Source organism: Buteo buteo, chromosome 3, assembly GCF_964188355.1.
Source record: "Buteo buteo chromosome 3, bButBut1.hap1.1, whole genome shotgun sequence".
Classification (NCBI taxonomy): Eukaryota; Metazoa; Chordata; class Aves; order Accipitriformes; family Accipitridae; genus Buteo; species Buteo buteo.
In genome coordinates this window covers 33,558,015-33,574,000 of record NC_134173.1, presented here as the reverse complement: position 1 = coordinate 33,574,000, position 15,986 = coordinate 33,558,015, and the positions used below count along the sequence as shown (strand labels likewise).

Sequence of the window (15,986 nt, the reverse complement as noted above, 5' to 3'; positions counted from 1 at the left end):
ATTCATTAATGAAGACTCAAAGTACTAACCTACGTGTCCATGAAGTATGAATTTAAGCTAAATGGGATAAATGAGCCAAAAGAAATTTATGCGACTTGCTCAAGTCTATGTGGTGATCACAGAGTAAATCCAATTCAGAAGTTCCAGTTTGCTGTTGAGACCTTGCTCTACTCAGTACACTTGACATTGCCAAACTGAAGTAAGTAGATTTAAATTAAAACCTACAGTTCAGAAATTTTCTTAAACTTCAGTAACAAAAAATATTACACACAGAAAATTTTGGGGTAAAATTCTACTAAATTATAGGCAAGACAATTTGAAAAAAAATCCTAACAGACTAGTTTAACTATCGGTTGTTCACACAGCTTCTGATCAGCCCACAAACCCCACCCATCAAACTATCTCCCAGCCCAGGTTCTCTTCAGTTAAGGAGGGTTCACCACTCCTTTCTTCTAGCAGCATGCTCTGTTATTTTTTGACTACAAACGCTGAGGAAGAGAGTACGCAGTATAACAAAAGACCAAGATCTGTTTTCAAAGGGAGGAGGCAGGTCAGCAGTGCAGACTGCCCGCTTCAGTGCTCGCTGCCCCCACCAACATCTCCTAAGCATGATGGGGACTTGGGCAGGAGCCTTGGCGGCATGCACCGGGATCCACGTCTTCTTTTTGGGTCTCCCCACACTTCACATCTTCACAGTCTGGATTCAAAAGTTCTCTTCACTAATTCACTGCTTTTTTTAATTCACTGTGCATTCAAACTGATACGTGGCATTTCACTCGATCAACCTATTTGTTCTTAAGCCCTTTTCCTGTACTTTTAAACTAAACTCTTGACACTTTGAATTTTCTGTTGGTGAACAAATGGAAACCAGTTTAAGTAGAAGGAATCTAACAACAACTGCTGCCACGACTGCCGTCAAATGCTGACGACTCATCCATAAACAAAACAGGGATGATTTATCAAGCTGAAAGTAAATTTCCAGGTAATCTGCCCTTGTCTGGTACGTACCGCCTAAAGGCAGATGTCTAAAAACATTCACATCAAGCACCTGCAATTTCACTGAATAAATGTATATTAAATAGTTTTAAGTTAAATAGTCAAGCATAGTTACTGAAACAAGAAATACTATTTTCATGCTCTGTGCCAGGATGTTTTAATACACAACAGTAGACATTAAGTAGATTCTATTACTGGATTAGTGGGACAAAAATGAAACAAAGGTAAAACTTCAGTTACTCAAAAATTAGGCATTAAGATCTCACTGAATTATATAAAACTCTTCATATAAAACTATTCAAAATGAACCACTGAAAAAACTTCTCTTTTAGGCTTGAAACCAGTTCCAGATGGAAACCATCTGCAAGCATCCTAGTAGAAGTTAAGATGACAACTGAAAGTTATAAAAGCAGATTTTCAAGTAAAGTATTTTTACTTTCATATGGGGCAGAAAAATATCTGTTATGGAAATTTCAAGGGACAGAACAGGCAATTCAGACAGTGGTGGACAGGTGGTAAGAACAAAAACCTCAGTAAGCTGCTAAACACAGTGCCTAATGCTCAGCTTTACCAAGCAAAACCCTTGAAAACAAAGAGAGAGCTTCAGCTTGATGTGAGGGAGGAGGAACAAACAGAGGCATGTAAAGAGAAGATTTAACAGGCCATGAAGATGATCCTTACTTGTGGTTCTGAATAATTTGAGGAGGGTACACAGTATGAGAAAGATTACCTGAAAGAGGGTCAATCTCTGTACAAGTACAGGGATCCATGTACTTTATGTAGGTGTAAAAGAAGCCACAAGAACACCCAGCCACATAATGTGGCCACTGTCATGATCAAATATGGTTTTATTATTGATTTCCAAATTCCAGAGCTACTCAAGGCTGACAAGCACTTAGTATATCATATTTAACACACATATATAGACATTTAGCTATTACAAGCACATGTATACACACGTATGTTAGAAATATACACTGTTAAGTGATAAGCCTGTAAAGCATACAAAACAAATACTGGGGGGGGAGGGAAATCATAGATGTGAAGGTCTAACTAGGGACCATCCTCAAAAATATTAAAATGAGATGCTTTCAAATTACCAATTTTGTCATCCCTTCCAGGAAAAGTTGGCTGAAAAGCAAAAATTAAACCTTATGGCAATTTAAGAGGAAATATATTCCCTGTGTATATGTATCAATAACCAGAAAGAGAAATAAACATTATACCTGAAGTTTTACAGATGAGTTGACAACAGTCCTTGTAACTCAAGTCACTTTTACTTCTATCATGACAGCAACTTTTACCTCAAAGAGGTGCCATCAACGCTCACTGCTGTACACGTGAACAACAAAGAAACGTTCTCCACTTATCATTTCTTCTTTGAATGAATTACTTTGACATCATTGTATCATGCCATTATAGGATTATCAGGCTGAAGATCTCAGGGGTTTCCAGCAAGTAAGTCTCAGAACTATGAACCTCATAAATAACCATGGCTAATCGTACGCTCCCCTGTAAGCTACCACCCAAGAGGATGGCCAGAAAGAACCTAATGTGTGGCCTTCCTGGTGCTGACTGACTGGAAATGCAGGAGCTAAAGGCTTGATGGGCCACAACATGCAAGGTGGGAGACAGGAAGAAACATCGTGTCAGTCATGGTTGTGAGAAGACAGAGGCCAAGCTTTCTAGGGTACAACCACCACCCAAAGGTGGGTTTTGCCACAAGCAACTATCGGCAGCATGTTCCCTGACCTGTAACAGAAATATCATGGCCAATCTTTGTAAATAAAACGGGTGCCATCACAGAAATCTCCAATATGCATCTTCTATCTTCTTTTAACACAAGCACTCCGGCAAGGCCCCAGATACCAGGTAGCTACTCAGATGGAAGGGACTGTCATGTAAATCATTTCACGCTTCAGAAGCTGCCCTGCATATTTCAGTAAATCAAAGGCTTCCCAGATGATGAAAACTGAGCTTGCGGTAGAAGAACATCCTCTCCATGGTCGAGGAAGACAGAGCTGATTCAGTCACACATCATGCATGTCATGCTCTTACAAAACACCTGCACTCTTGCTCCAAGCAAGCGCATGCAGGCCGCTAGGGAAATCAGCACGACTGCCATGAGGATTATCCCAAGAACCACACTTCTCTATACAGAGAACAACACACAGTGTCTCCTTTCCCGCAGCTACAGGACTGAGAAGCCTTCTTATTATGGGCAGCAGTACCTTCATTTTAGGTATGTGTTGCATGTAACAGAGCAAGTTTCCACCTCAAATAAAAAAAAAAAAAAAAATTCTATTTTATGACCCATAACAACAACCACTGTTTTGGTTAAACATGCAGGCTTCTTTCCTGGCCCCCAGCCTTTGGCACAAAAGCTAACTCTGGCTCTTCTCAGTTTTCTTCAGCTTTTTTCTTGACTGTGCTAGGCAACACTGCACAAATAATGCAGTATCCACAAGCAGATGAAAAATCAGAATCAGCATTACACAATAATGTAGTATACAGAAGCAGATGAAAAATTAGAATCATCATTTACTTAAAACATGAATTTTCACAGTCTAGGAAGTATAACCATGAGAAACCACCTCTAAAAAAAAAAGATACTGGAGTTGAGAGGAAGACCACTTTTCATTCAACCTCCCATTCACCCAGTATACACAAACAAGACATCACTGGAACCAATGTCATATAGCATTACTATGAGTATTTAAAGGCTAGATCCAGAGACTCTAGATCCGGAGCTTAAATTCAGCCTGAGGTATGGATCTATTAGGGGGAGGAAAAACAGCAGGACAAATGAGAAGGCACCTGTCCCTCCTCAATTAGCATTAATCAGTATATCATGGCTAGGCCTCTCTGAATGCTTGGGAACAAGCTACGTCAGTTCCCCAAGCCAGCCTATGGCTGCATATTGCACTGATCTGTGATTTTGCCTGCAGTAATTATTTTTATTGATTAATTCTTTATTGTCTTTTACTTCCCTTTATTTTAGAGTTTTAAATATCACTCTGGAGTTTTGACTTGCAGATTCTAGAGGGACCCTCATCCTAAATCGAAGGGTGCATAGATTGGTGTTATTGATATATACAGTTATTCCCAATCTAGAGCATCTCGCATGTGCACTTACTATGCTGGATTTGTTTGCATACTCAAAACATCAAAGCTCAAACACTGCCCCTAATCTGCATTCCAAATGTGCCCCAGTACTGTAAAAACAATTGGCTTGTATAAAAGACCATAATTTTCATGTCTAGCATTACTCTGTTGTACTTAAACGCATGTTTTCAGGTTGTTTCTAATAATTTCTAAATACCAGAGTGTATTTCAGATGGATGGTGTTTAAAAAATCCTTTCAAATAAAAGATGTATTTATGTAATTATACCTTCTTTTTAAGCTAACAAAAAGCTTTGATGAACAAACAGACGGGTGTTTTGGGCAAAACCATAGGTTTTGAACACACAGCAGGACAGTTTATACAATCATAAATATTGGTTACTACTAAAGATGTGTATTTTTAAAAATAAAGGACTAGCTTTCCCTGCAGTAGAATCTCCAGCTATTTACATGCCATAAACCTGCAGAAAGTGACAGTTAGCTGTAATTGCAAAACTTCAAAGTACTGCATGGTTTTTGTGAGCTTTTGTGCAGGGTTTTTTCCAGCACTTTAAATGCCTGCAGAGAGAGATTCTCTATGTAGGAAGATCAAAAATACTTCTTGCCATCCAGAAAAGACAATTCTGCTTACACAAGGAATGTAAGTTAATATCTTGTGTATCATTTTGTAACTGGAGTAATATCGACACTTGATCCATAAAAGCACCCTCCTTCTCATCTACTTTCTCTAAAGCAGAATTAGTATTTAGAAAGCTCACAATCTTAATTTTACACTTTTACAGTTGCCTTTAGAGGTGGTCCCAGCTATTTGTTCCAGCTCTACTTGCTGGAAAGGAAGGTGCCCAGATAATTTTCCTAAGGAAATTAGAATTGCAAAATGAGATCCATAACTCTGCTTAGTCTCCACAGACTTCTGAGCACTGTAGAGTCTATTATAAGAACAGGCATGTGTATGAAGCCCAATTTATTGCAGCATTTATCTTGAGTCAGAGATATATGTATATACATGCATGGCAGGGCAAAAAGGAAGAGAAATCCTGATGATGCCACTTTTGCATCTCTACTAACATGAGACAACCTGAGGACCTCACCAATTTCCATTTTGCTTCTTGTGCACTAAGAGGCCAATCTCAGATAGCCTAAAGAACCAGAGCATCTCAACTACATCCCCAAATGGACCCGCAGAAGTGAGTGGTCCACCTAAGGATGCAACTGAATCCCTGTGCATGAGGTCCTGGCTTTAATTATGGGGAACTTATGGGACTTTTGGAGAACAATGACACAGATACTGTCTTTACCAGACATTTTTCATATAGACAGGGAACATGCTTCTGGCAGAACTCTTCTGCATGAGTAGCAAGTCCATATTTCAAGGATGTAATTCTAAATATTACTGATCAATTGCAGTCTTGGGAAGCACCACTTTCCGCTCAAGAACACAGACAGCAGCTCTCGTCAAACATTTTGCTTCTGTCCTTCTTGCAGTTCTCTCTCTGCTTTGTCTAGAAATGTAGCTATTCACCTTTTCCTTTTTTCAAGGGTCATGCATATCCTCTATCACAGCATAAAGAATGCAAAAGTAAACCCACTGTATTCTTCTGCCTTCTTTCATACAGTCTATTCATATGTTTATGACCCCAGCTACTGGTGATCTCAGGCTTACAGTCCTGCAGCCATCAAAGAACCATATAGAAGGCATACTGCTGTATACACATGGTGGTCAATACTACCATGCAGTAGCTAGCAGGGAAAGTGTTATGTCATTTGATGCTCCTGAGAGTAGAAAGTGGCAAAAAAAATCCAGAGTGAAAAACAGCAGAGTTCCCTATCAGTATCCTTAAACACCTACTTTCATTCTTTCTAATGAACAGCTGGATGTGACATCTTATCTGCATCTTATAACACTTAAAGAGCTTGTAGATCTATCTGCTGAATGGTCATTACTACTGCCCTTCACAACACATCATATGCCATTAAAAGCTTCTGCTCTACTTGGTAAACATTTCATGGACATAAGAAAAGCTTTATTCAAATTAATTCATTTAAGAGAGAAGTGGGGAAAAGATGCTTATAGGTTTCTTTAACGTTTCAGTGTTGAGATTCAGAGAATATCTCCTGGCTCTATCACAGTATGCATAGTTAGGGTGAGGAATTCCCATTAAAGGTAGCATCTCTCCCTGCATAAAGAGTTATAATATCTAAGGTCAGCAGCTGCCCCACATCTTCTCCTAAGAAAGCACATATGTTCACCTGCATATGCAGGTTCCTGACTGTGACTTCCTGTGACAACAAGTTACTGTAGCTTGTCCCCTTCGGTACTAGAGGGGATATTTCTCAAATAGGCACTTCAGATCAGGTCTTAGTCTTTCCCTACTGCTGCCCAGTAGAAACCACATTTGATTCTTCTCTGATACACTTTTTCAGGATAGGTAGGCATCACGTTTCTTCATAATGTATAAGAATATAAACATCTCCCGAAACTGAACACAGAATAAAACCACCAAAAGGCATTCCTGCTTGAATCTACTGTAGCAAACACTCTCGTAATAAAAGTTTGTTAGAAAATAATGTAATGTAGTGAGGCAGGTGCCATATTCGGAAGACTGCCTCTTGCAAAAGTCTGTATCGACTGGAGAAAAACTCTTCCCCTAAAACACAGCATCATGCAACCCTAAACCCCATTGGGTGTCAGAAGCTTAGCAGGAAGCTGTACCAGTCTGCAAATTTATTAAATCCATTCTCCTAGGTGCAAAAGCATCACAGGAGCTTGTCCAGGTCACTCTGATTGGATTTGTTGCCTACACAAAACCAGGCCATCCTGAACCTAACTGGTTTCACACAGCTGAAATAAAAAGCTAACAAAAAATGCCACAAGAGTCTTTCTCCACTGCTCCAATACTGACATCCCATACTTTCTTCCAAACATCTCAGCTGCAAAGCCTGGAGGCTGAGGGAGCAGAGACTCAGGTCCGTTGCCAGATGACCCTCTCAGAACTGGATGTCCTCCCCGTGTACTGGCCATTCAGCCACACTGGATATGACTCCTCTTTTCACTCCATTTTAACAAAGCATTTATTCAAGGATCAAGGATTGATATTTAAAACATCTCCTGAGTTTTACTATGATCCCCAAACTTGCTTCACCTGCCTAACAGGAGTCTGAAGGATATCGCTCTCTCAGAATAACAGACTTCTTCCTTAACCAGATATATCAACCAATCCACATGTTAGTATCTCTCCTGCTTTGCAGAATTTCCCATCTTATTTTTTGATAAAAAGCAGTAGTTGTACAGCAATTATTTTAAGATTATGATCTTGGGCACATTATCAGCTTTTTTAAAAACAACATTGAATACAGCAACAACACAATGGGGCAACTGATTGGACCAAGCAGGTTTTCTGCTCCTCCCCAAACGTGACACAGTAAGGTCTACAGTGTAATAGTCTCTACCCTAAATCTAATTTTTCTATATATTCTGATGATATCCTCAATCCCTTATTTCCTTGCAGAAAACAGTAAAGTTGTATCAAGCCAAATCATCATTTTTTAGGCAAGAATTAGCTAGTTCAGTGTTGAAACCTGAAAATATACTTAAAAGTAATGACCTAAGTAATCTTGTTCAACACTGGAAAAAATGGGTCCATATACAATGTATGAAGCTAACAGAAAAAGTCCAAGTCATTTCAGTACATGCTGGATGATGTTCTTGTAATTTGCCAAAAGGGAACTGGTCCCCAAATATTTTCTCTTCCCACTTCCCAAAATGCTTTTCCACAAAAAAACATGTCTTTGCTGTTGTTAGACAACTGCAGCTAATATACAATAGCAAAGAGTTAACCGTAAAAGGAAAAATCAAGTCTGATTTCAAAGAGGAAAAGTAATGGACTCAGTTCTGTAAACACACAGTATATAAAGGGTAATATATTAATCTTAATGAAGAGTTGTACATAGACACACAGAAGCAGAGCACAAAAACCTACAGAATCAATTGGATGCAAAATGTACAACATGAGGAAAATAAATAATGCTTGAGATTAACCTTGAGATTTTCATTTCAGGAAAAAGTATTGTAATATCATTATGAAGAGGTTAAAAAAGAGGCAATAAGAGGTACATGAAAGGGCATGCTGTGTAGGAGCATAGTGATAAGTGGCAGTATCAAATCACTGTTAACAACTCGATTTCTCTATTAATCAAAGCATGCAATGAGTAATCATATAGTCCATCTCCGAAAAATAGGAAGGTGGGTTTTTTTTAAACTAACAAGAAAACTTTGCAAACATACATAGGTATATAAATGGCATTGAGAACATAGATAATAACACAACAAAAAGAATGTATAATCACTGATCAGTAAGATCAGCTCAGATGATTACTAGGAGGCTATTTAATGTAGTTAAAAGGAAAGCTGCTGTATAGAACAGATTAATAAACTGAAATTTAGACAATTTTAATGAAGACATCCCAAGAAAATAGCCCAGACAACCTCACAACTGCCTGAGACAGTAACTTGTGAAAAAAAGTATAGGATGAATCATTACTACAAATGCTTAAGAATTAACTAGCTGAAAGACTAATGACACAGTATAGAAAGAAATTCTCTACTTGTGCATTCAATTATCTAGGAAGGTCCTTCCTAATCAAAGTGAGTTAAAGAAAAACAAGTGGTAATAATCATCAGATGCCGTCATGATTTCTGTATACTTCGCTTGGAAGCATCTAGCGCAGTTACAGTAGGCTTCCTCCAGTAAAATTCCTTCACAAATGTCACTGTATTTGACTGAGAAGTTGCTTCAGCTGAAAAAGCAATAGAGTAGCTATTTTTGCACTTACATTAATAGAGTTGCTTAGTTTGCGGACAGGGAGCCCTGCCACTAACTGTACCCCTGGCAGTGGCCAGTCATGCCCCATTCATAACGTGTTAACCACTCCGGCTCCTCGGAACTGTAGCCCCAGTTTGCTTTTTTTTCCTCTGTGTTATTAAAGCCTAACACTGATTTTGAAGAGACTGCTATTTATTATATATTACATTCTGTGTTCATAAAGTTGTTTCATAAAAAAGCAAAATGCATAACTCACAGAATGAGAACTAAGGCACTCCAAATGTTAAAATCCATAGAGACACAGGTCTGACGCAGATTTTTACTTAAAATCTATCTTCAGTGAAGAGCTCTACGCATACATCAGTGTGTGTTTTGTTACATGACGACAACTGCTCTGCATGGACCAAACCCTTACATTGCCACATAAATGTTTGCTATTTAATAACTGATTAAAACAGTTGTGTGAAGAACTATTTGTAAATTCTGCCGCATTCAGGAACATACAGCTGTGATACCAAACAGTAATGGATACAGGCAGACAGCTGTGTGTGATGAAACCTAGAGCTGGAAGACAACTGTAGAGCTGATGATTTTCCCCTCCTTTTTCACTTGAAAAAATTCTGATTAGCATAGATTACTTCTCAAAGGCTGTTTATAATACATAAAATGATAGGAGAGAGAGCAGACAGTTCTCTTGCAAGAATAATTCTAATGGCTTTACTTCTTTAGGGGTCAAAAGCAAGCCAAAGAAAATCAATGTCCATTTGTGTTGCAGAAGCTGAAACATACAGTTCATTATTCACAACTGTTAAAATAGTCAATCAAAACATTTTGCCATGTAGAGCGACTAGAAAAAAGCTATCTCATATAATTTTGAATGAAGTTATATTTAGAAATAGCAAAGCATTTCATAAAAAGAATTTCAGAAACAATTCTGTAATTAAGAATCATGCTTTATAGTAAGGCAAATATTAACAACTGTATTATGTATGAATATCAAATTTTGAAAAGATTTCCAAGATCTTAGTATTTTATCTGTTGAAATCAGTGACATTTTTACACTAAATTCAATAAAAATAGCAAAATAGTCTTTACAGCAAGAAAGAATCAGAGTGTAGGATTTCTATCACTCATCAGATTCTGTCATCTGTACAGGATGATTTCAAACTCCCTTTAGTTTTTGACATAAAGGGGAAGAAAAAATGAATGTCATCAACAGCATTCCCATTCTTACTTCTTTATGGATAGCCGTATTCTTTTAAATAAATTTAATACAACAGGTGGAAGGGAAAAAGGCATGTTTTGTTTTATTCAAACAGCCTTTGCTCCCAGTTAAATGTAGGTCTATTTAAATAAGCTGACCAAAAGCAATATAAAATTTACTTAAAGAGTCATTTCTAATATCTTCAACAAAAAATGCAGTATACTGTCCACTATTTGAAAAAATACATTGAGAATGAACAAAAAAATATAATAAACCCAAACTTTAGAATAATCCAATTAATAAACTGTTCCTCCTCTGATAACGTTAATCTCAGAAGCTCCAAGCAACAAACACTTCAGAAGTGCTTGATGTCATCAGCTTTAAAAGCACACCTTTGAACCAAAATCTCACCCGACCAGGGAAGGAACACCCAAATCTAACAGCAACTAACAAATACTTGATAGGAAAAAAATTAAAAACCCGACACTCTTGAGATGAGATCTAGATGATAACTATCTGCAGAATAATCAACCGAGCCAACAATCAATTGCACTCACGGCATCTCTGAAGCCATGAGTTTTTTCACAGACTCACTATCTGTGCCAGTATCAAAGCAGCAAAACATCAGTGCCTTTACCTCAACCACATCACACTCGGGAATTTCGGTGGCTGTTGAAAAGCACGCTGCGAACACCAGTGTGGGACTTCTGCTCTGCTCCAGGACTTGTTCCACTCCGGGAACATCCGCTTCCACCCTCAGGGCAAGACTGTGCCGAGCTGTGCTCAGCTCCTGGCACAGGGGGACCTCCTGCTTTTCACAGCAGAAGGTACAGCAGCACAGCCTTCCACAAACCATCCATGCCTTATCGTTAAAGTCATTCTGAGTACCTGAGTGGCACAGCAAACCTCATCCAGCAGTATCATTTATCCATGTTTTGGCTTCCCATGTAAAAACCCAAGCCCATCTTTTAGAACAATTATACGTATGTAACTCGAATCTACTGTTACTCTCACATGAGTATCACGGTGAAGAACTTTTAGGGTTTTGTCCAACACTATCCAAAGCAAACTGGAGAACAAGTCATGAAATTAATCTCATCCCAAACACTCTTCTTGATTAGTTTCCTTCTACTCATCACTTTAATAATTGAAGAGAGCAAGTCCCCAGGAAACAACCCAGCCCTTGGCTCCTGCACCACCAGACACATCACACAACTGAGCGTTCCACCTCTTCTGGCCAACTCAAGCTAATTACTGAAGATAGGGCTCAGAGTCCCAAATGACAGCGACAGCCACATCTGAAGTGCTCAGTGAAAAAAAAAAAGCTTTGTTTCCATATCACGTAGCTCCTCTTCTTCATAAGGAGTAGACACATTACCTACTAAATCAATCTCTCAAGATGGATAACAATTTCTCCCTTGGATAATTAAATATATATGTGAATTTCACTGGCTGCGTCTCCACTGCATTCCCCAGTGTCAATTAGGGCTGTATCTTTGAGGCATGATCTGTTTTGGTTTTGGGGTTTTTTTTTAATGTATGCTTTCTCTCCTTCCTCTGATCTGTGACAGGAATGCAGAAAACTTAGGTTGGCCACGACGACAGTAAGTCTTTCTGACTTCTCCAGTTATGGCAGGTAAAACTCAGGGCAAATACAGAAGGTTGGCTGTGTAAGCATGCTAAGCCAATGTCAGAGCATACTGTCAGAGGTACATATTGATGCAGCAGACTCAAACTGGGATTCAACCCACCCACATTCAATCTTCTCCCTGGAAACCTGAACTGAAAACACAGCCATGAGAAGAGCCAAGAAAGACTACACATTAAATCCATTCGACATTTCTAATCATTCACTACAACTCCTTACCCTTTTAACAATGCATGCAAGCAGACCTGGCGATGGCTACCAGTAAGAAATACTGACAGTATCACAGTTTTCCTAGTAGCTCAGGCACAAGGACCAGTGCTAAATTACGAGCACAAAGAAATGGTACTTATCTGAGCAGTTCAGAGGGAAGAACTGAGAGCAGACTACAGCTCTTGTTTGTTTGTCTTAATATTCGATTTAAGATGAATAAATAGAAATTACATGCTCAACTGGATTGGGCTGACTAGAAAAACCATGCTTAACTGTTGATATGTTTAATTTCACTTACAGGTCTTTCTGCCAGTTCATGAAAGTTATGCCTGACAAGCCAAACAGCATGTCTGAGCAAACATGAAAAAAATCAGGAAAGAAACGTAATCTCTGAGCTTGCCCTGGAATTTCTGAATCAAGTCAACATCTTCTCTGTTAAAACGATTTGCATAGTATTAAAATAAAAATGCATGCTATAAAGTTGAATATACCATACTTTGGAATGCTCAGATTCAAAAGATACAAGCAAACTGGGATACAGAACATTAAAGAGGATACTAGAATAGCCCTACAGTGAACTGTATGATGGTTCCTCCTGAATTTTTAAAATTAAGAACTATACACATTTTAAACTGAAATATAAATATGCAGAAAGGCTTTCTGACAAGTACCAAGTAAAAGAGAAAGAAAATATGTGAAGATAAAGGCCTTTGATTTGTATCTTAGAAGTCGTTGATTTTAATTATATCCTTAAAGACCTCAGGTCTTACCTTCCCTTTCTTTTCAAGTTTTTAACAGAAAAAGAAATGTTTCTTTTCTTCTATTACAGCCTATGAAAACTCAGTTCTCTGGCCACGTAACAGAGTGAAAACCTGGCTGTAAGTGAAAGTCTAGAGCACCATGTTCTTTAATTCAGTGATGGGGACCTTCATTAGATTATCTCATAGCTATGGGACAAGATACTGCAAAAGCCAAATGATACATCATTAAATTATGTTTCCTTCCTCTCCAGGCAAAAAGCAAGTATAGCATTAGATTAGTTTGAAGGACTAAAAAGAAAAGGAAGAAAAGGGCTCTGTAATATGCATCAGAAGTGACAAAGCTGATACAATTGTTAAATCTCATTTATTTATATAATCAGGTATAAGCAGTTACTTATGTTAATTGTGGAAACCTCAAATGTAATATATAGCCCAAATGAATTCCAGATCAGTGCATGCTTCAGTGTTTTGCGATCTCCCTTGCACATGCCTAGTGAAAGCCTGCCACTCTGCAACAGAGGAAGGAATTACTACAATAAAACCACAGGCAGACTTTGCTAAAAACTATACTTTTTTTGATATGACACCGAAGCAGCTGAGTGTTTTAAGTAATGGACAGGTTTGCGTCCCACCGTTAGCAACAGTTATTCTAATTGAGTTTCACGGTATCTTCAGAGAGTCAGAAATAGGAACCACAGGAACGGTCTCCGTAAACTGCACTGAAACAAATGACACTCCCCTCAGCCGGCTTACCCACAGTGATCTCCATCCACCATTACGGGAAAGGCTTACTTCATCTTTCTGCTATAAACTTAGTTACACGTTCACCATACCGACATCCCAACATCTTTTAATCTTATTATGTCAATATTGTTTCTATGTAAAAATGTGTATTTCAGTGCATAAAAAGATCTGTTGCTGTGGACAAATCAAAGTGCATTAACCCCAGAAGCTCCGAGATCGCTATGCACACCCACACACCCCTTTCGCTAGAGAGCTCACTGATGATAAAACGAAATATCCAAAACTCAACAAACGTTTCACACACAGTGACATTTCTGTGGGAGCATATGCTTCCAACACTGCAACTTATACTTTCATCACTATTAGTGAGTTATTTCCCCAAGTTATTTCCTACACATATGCCATGCCCAGTGCCTCTGCCGAAATTACCACGTTCACTGGAACTGAACTGAGCTCTCAGTGAAACATCAGAGCTTAGCTATAAATCTGTGTAAATGCTTTTATTCTGTGCTGCTTTCATGTGTAGAACAGAACGTACATCAAGGTCACTGTAAAAGACTGTAGTTTTCAGGCTCGTAGAGAAGACACCAAGGAAATCAATAAGAGCAAACTTAATTAAACACTGTCTGAAGTTCTGTCTTCTTCCAAACCTGCCCAGAATTCACATCTCTATCCCCTGTGTTTCAGAGCCAGGTGTTTCACAGATACGGGAAGGCAGGCTGCTTAGCTTATACACTATCAGTGCTGAAAGGTGAACAGGAGAATTCATTCCTTGCAGGGTGACAGGTCTGGTCTGAGCTCTCTTTTTGCAAGAGATTACAGCCCCATGGGCCTCCTCTTTTGAACTGGAGTTCCTCCGAGAGCAGAATTAGTCCCCTGCCTGCAACCTGTGCTCCACATACTAAAAAAAAATTGCAGTCAACTTTTTGTTTCATGGCAATGTCAAGTATAGCAATAAATGCCCACAGGCTAAAAAGTAAGCAAACAAACACGGCTGGGCAAACCATATCCTCACAGCAAGAGCACCTCAAAGAAAATCACCAGGTAGGGCACAAGAAAGTTAAAGGTGTAATAACCAAAACTCTGGCTTCACTATCTCAATCCGTAAGCGGGTCTGAAAGGTTAACACGCATACTGCCTCTCTGCTACAAGAAGCACCGATGGAAAGCAATTAAGAGACTCCTACAATTTAATCACAGCTCAGCACAAAGAAGGCGGCATTCGGTATTAACGCCTAGGAGAAGGCACCATCTCGCAGAGTTGCAGAAACGGGAAGCCCTGGGACGCGGCGTTCCCTTCGCGGCTACCACGCCGGAGCGCCGCACCGGCGGGATGCCGGCGGCGGACTCCGGCAGAGTTGGAGCGGGGCTCCCCCGCAATCCCAGCCGCAAACCGCCCGCGCCTAAACGCCTGAAAAGTGCCGCGGGCGCCGGCGACCACCCTGCCTCCGAACCAGGAGCGGGCGACCAACAGCTGCACCAAAAAAAAAAAGAAAGTCACTCCAGACGAAGGTAACGCAGCGAAAAGACAGCAGAGAAGGAGCACTTACTTGCCTATACAGCACCGCCGGGCGACCTCCTCTCAGCCGGTGGAGCGCCGTGCCTCCCGTCCGCCTCGGACCGCTCCGCGCTATTTCCAAAATATGTCCCCAGGGCGCCGGCACATCTCCGGGCTCAGCCGGAGCGCGCAGGGAGCCCGCCCGCCGCGCCCCCCAGCCCGGTGCCCATGGTGCCAGCCACAGCCCCGGCCACTGGCGCCCCTTCCCGCCGGCGCTACCTCGGGGGCGGGCCGCCGCCTAACACGGCATCGCACCCAAGCCGCCGCCGCCGCCGCCGCCGCGCCGAGGGGGAGCGAGGGGCTCCCCGCGCCCTTCCCGGAGACGGAGCGGGGGCGCCGGGCGGGGGGAGCGCGGGGAGGCAGCGCCGCCCCTCCGCGGCGGCGAGCGGCCAGGCGAGGCGAGGCGAGCCAAGGGGAGGCGAGGCGGCGCGCCGCCGCCACCGCGGCCGCAGCCAGCCGCGGCGATGCCGGCCCCGCCCGGGACCCCCGCCCGGCCCCCCCCCCCCCCTCCCTCCCGCCGCTCCCGGGGCGCTCCGTAACGCCGCCCCGCCGCCGGCGCCACGAGATCCGGTGACGCGCAGCCCTCCCCCGGGCCGGCCCCCGTGGCGGAGCGGGGCGAGCGGGCGCTTAGGCGGGGCGCCGCGCCGCAGCGGGGGGGGGGGGGGCGCCTCCGGCCGGCGGCGAGAGGCTTGGCCGGGCCCGCCGGGGGAACGCCGACCTCCCGCCGCCCCTGGCCCGGCCCGGCCCGCCGCGGCGGCCGGCGACCCCCGGCGGGCGGGGGGCAGCGCGCTCCCGGCCTCGGCGCCGCTGGAGCTGCCGGTCCGCCGGGGGGCGGCGGTGTCCCCCCAGGCGGCGGGGGAGCCCGCAGAGCCCTCCCCTGTCCTGGGGAGCTGCGGCTCTGGGGTCTCCCCCGTGCCCG

The 15,986-nt window shown here is 41.9% G+C and overlaps 1 protein-coding gene across 1 annotated transcript in view; it reads right to left on the bottom strand.

Annotated features, from left to right (window-relative positions):
* SNTG1 (syntrophin gamma 1) overlaps positions 1 to 15,423 on the bottom strand; it is a 349,189-nt gene extending 333,766 nt beyond the window's left edge. The window contains exon 1 of the mRNA XM_075023274.1: positions 15,060 to 15,423. The gene's annotated coding sequence lies outside the window, so the exon portion shown is untranslated. The remainder of the gene's footprint in view (positions 1 to 15,059) is intronic.
* Positions 15,424 to 15,986: the final 563 nt, after the last annotated feature.